Source organism: Aquarana catesbeiana, linkage group LG13 (genome assembly GCF_042186555.1).
Source record: "Aquarana catesbeiana isolate 2022-GZ linkage group LG13, ASM4218655v1, whole genome shotgun sequence".
NCBI classification, from domain to species: Eukaryota; Metazoa; Chordata; class Amphibia; order Anura; family Ranidae; genus Aquarana; species Aquarana catesbeiana.
This window is the reverse complement of record NC_133336.1, coordinates 21,448,514-21,452,779: the sequence shown is the minus strand read 5'-3', so window position 1 is coordinate 21,452,779 and position 4,266 is coordinate 21,448,514.

Genomic DNA, 4,266 nt, shown 5'->3' with positions numbered 1-4,266 from the left:
TGAAAAGTGTGGTGTACATTTGTATTCAGCCCCCTTTACTCTGATACTCCTAACTAAAATCTAGTGGAACCAATTGCCTTCAGAAGTCACCTAATTAGTAAATAGAGTTCACCTGTGTGTAAATTTAATCTCAGTATAAATACGGCTGTTCTGTGAAGCCCTCAGAGGTTTGTTAGAGAACCTTAGCGAACAAACAGCATCATGAAAACCAAGGAACACACCAGACAGGTCAGGGATAAAGTTGTGGATAAGTATAAAGCAGGGTTAGGTTATAAAAAAAAAAAAAATATCCCAAGCTTTGAACATCTCACGGAGCTCTGTTCAATCCATCATCCGAAAATGGAAAGAGTATGGCACAACTGCAAACCTACCAAGACATGGCCGTCCACCTAAACTGACCGGCCGGCCAAGGAGAACATTCATCAGAGAAGCAGCCAAGAGGCCCATGGTAACTCTGGAGGAGCTGCAGAGATCCACAGCTCAGGTGGGAGAATCTGTCCACAGGACAACTATTAGTCGTGTTCTCCACAAATCTGCCCTTTATGGAAGAGTGACAAGAAGAAAGACATTGGTGAAAGAAAGACATAAGAAGTCCTGTTTGCAGTTGGTGAGAAGCCATGTGGAGGACACAGCAAACATGTGGAAGAAGGTGCTCTGGTCAGATGAGACCAAAATTGAACTTTTTGGCTTAAAAGCAAAACGCTATGTGTGGCGGAAAACTAACACTGCACATCACACTGAACACACCATCCCCACTGTGAAACATGGTGGTGGCAGCATCATGTTGTGGGGATGAAGCTGGTCAGAGTTGATGGGAAGATGGATGGAACCAAATACAGGGCAATGTTAGAAGAAAACCTGTTAGAGTCTGCAAAAGACTTGAGACTGGGGCGGAGGTTCACCTTCCAGAAGGACAACGACCCGAAACATCCAGCCAGAGCTACAATGGAATGGTTTAGATCAAAGCATATTCATGTGTTAGAATGGCCCAGTCACAGTCCAGACCTAAATCCAAATCGAGAATCTGTGGCAAGACTTGAAAATTGCTGCTCACAGACGCTCTCCATCCAAACTGACAGAGCTTGAGATATTTTGCAATGAAGAACGGGCAAAAATGTCCCTCTCTAGATGTGCAAAGCTGGTAGAGACATCCCCAAAAAGACTTGCAGCTGTAATTGGAGAGAAAGGAGGTTCTACAAAGTATTGACTCCGGGGGGCGCCATACAAATGCCCCCCACACTTTTCACATATTTATTTGTAACAAATGTTGAAAACCTTTTATCATTTTCCTTCCACTTCACAATTATGAGCCACTTTGTGTTGGTCTATCACATAAAATCCCAATAAAATACATTTACGTTTTTGGTTGTAACATGACAAAATGTGAGAAATTTCAAGGGCTATGAATACTTTTTCAAGGCACTGTACATATTATATCTTATATCAAAAATATGTATCTTCACTTATATGTTATGAAATAAAAAAAACACACAAACAAATAAAAAAGCAAATAATAAAAAGTAAAAAATGTGTCAGAACCCCGCTTATCAGCGTCAATCTCCGCCACCCCCCTCCGCCACATCGCCGCACGAGTCCCGAGCTCGCCTCTCTCCCAGCGCACTTAAACTGCCACATCCAGAACTCTGTCTCCGTGGCAACTGGTTACTCTCCCATCAACTGAGCGAGGGTCGCCATGGAAACACATATACAAGACAAATTCCTCACCGCAGCCGAGGACCAGATGGCAGAGAATACGGAAACTCACGGGCAAAAGGGACATTGGGAAGGAAGGAAGGGGGAGGGGACGCCCGGTGATGGGTCAGACCCGGGGACTGCGGTCTGCGCACATGGACAAACCCTTGAAATGTGTAATAAAACCATATCTAATATTTCTTTGTAGCTCCGCCCCTCTAGACAGACAGGTAAAGTATAGATTAGGAGATTTTCATGGAGACATCCTGCAAATGGGCTGCCTTCTATGTGAAAAGACCTGAACCCTAAATGGACAACATTTGGTTTACCTAAAAATAGTCATTTTAAAAATATATATTAAAAAAAAAATAAAAAAAATAAAAAAATGATATTATATATATATATATATATATTTTTTTTTTTTAATAAAATCCCTTTTTTCACCCTTCATCCTTTGTTCCTTCTCAGAGCTGCTGATCCTCTCCAACATCTTTAAGCCACTTCCTGTCTATATGCGCTCACTCCAGCATCAGCTGCCCATCATTGCTCTGGACTGGCTTTCTGATGGTGACAACAGTGGTCCATGTCTGTGAAAAATGTACAGCATGTCGGCATGGCCGCAATCCCTCATGATTAAGCTGCAAGAGGTGGAGCGAAACGTGTTGGTGCTGTGGCTTTGGTTGGAGACCAGGCTGAGGTTGCTACATTCTATATCGATTGATGGGATTGTTCAATGAGACAGACCTTCCTTCACGCTTGTGGTCACCAGTAGCGGCTCCTCTGACAAAGCAGTAGAACAACTGAGATAGGACAGAAGACCGCCGTTACCCTATAACAGGAAGTTCCTGAACAAGGACTTTTAGGGCAGGATCGCCAAGGATTAATTCAATGTAAAGGATCAGATTTTAGAAATCTAGAAAATTTTTTGAAACAACAAAAATCTCATAATTGTATAGTGGGAACAAGCGTTCCTGCTGCGTAATTTTTACGCGATTCTGCGTGTTGCAGAAGGCATTCACTTGAATGGGCTGCCCTATGCGCCTTTGCTGATCGAAAAGAAGCTCCTGCTTTTTTGGGGACAATCTTCATGCATTTTTTTTTTTTAAAGGCACAGTTCGCCGCATGATCCTGTGGCTTGACAATCGTGGAAAAAAAAAAATTTGTATCGCGTTTGGGGTACCATTGAAAGATAATGGCAACCCAATCGCGTGCCGCAAGTTGTGCCGCGATTGCCATGCCATTTGGAATTGCGGGCAGAATCGCGGCCATTCGGAATTCTGCCCTCTATTACAAATTACGAAGTGTGAATGAAGTCTGATATATTGTGACCTATTCTAGTGATTTGGTTCATACACATCTGCAGGGTACACACAGCATCGGACAAAAACTGATAGAGAACAAAAACCAAACAATACAGGGTTACACTTTAAATGAAAAAAAAAAATACTCATGAATTGAAGGGGATCCTGATAAAAAAGGGGAAACCTACAAACGTAGGGAGGAATGCTAATAAAATGAAGGGGGGGGTTCCTAAAAAAGTAGCAAGAGATCCTAATAAAAAAAAGGGGGTGGACCTTAAAAAGTAGCTAGGAACCCTAATAAAGAGGCACTGGAATCTGATAAAAGGGAGGAAAAAACATGATAAAGTGGCGGGGATTCTGAAAAAAAAAAGGTGGGAGATCCTAATTAAGGGGTAAGGATCTTGATTAAAGGGGGGGCAGGGATCCTAAAAAAAGTAGCAGAGTATCCCAATAAAGGGGTAGCAACCCAAAAAAAATAAAAATCCCATAAGCTTTGAAATCGCGCTACTTCAATTTCACACCAGTGTGATTTGCACTGCCGATTTCATTGCAGCTTGCGACTTCATTTAACAGAAGTCTATGCAAGTCGCAATAAAAAAAAGAAAAAGAAAAACCCCATAAGCTTTGAAATCGCGCTACTTTAGTGCAATTTCAAAGCCGCACACCCAATTTCAAGCGGCTTGCAACTTAATTTAACAGAAGTCTATGCAAGTTGCAAAAAAAAAAAAAAAATTGCAAAAGGTAAAAAGTAGTGCAGGAACCTTTTTCATAAATCGCTGCAACCTTATTCACCCCCCTTCATGTATTTAAAGGCTTCAATCATGTTCGGATCCTGATAAAAGGAGGGGAAACTTAAAAAAGTAGAAAGGGATCTTCATAAAGGGGCAGGGACACCAAAAAAAAAAAAAAAAAAAAAAAAAAAAGGTGCAGGGGGTCCTAATAAAAAGGACAGGGATTCAGATGAGGGGGAATCTTATGAAGAAGCAAGGAGGATCCTGATGGAGGGGTCAGGACCCTGAAAAATGGGGTGATCCTAAAAAGTAAGGAGGGGATTTCCTAAAAAAGTAGCAAGGAATCCTGATAATGAGAGAGAATATGAATGGAAAGTTCGGATAAAGGGGCGGGGGATCTAGTAAATGGACAAGAAATGCAGATGGGTTACCTGGTGAGCGCTATAAGGCTGCATTTTTACTGTGCTGAAAACGCAAGAAAAACGCAATCCTTTTAAATCCTTTGGGACTCTTCACACCACAGCATTGCAGGTGCGGTGCGT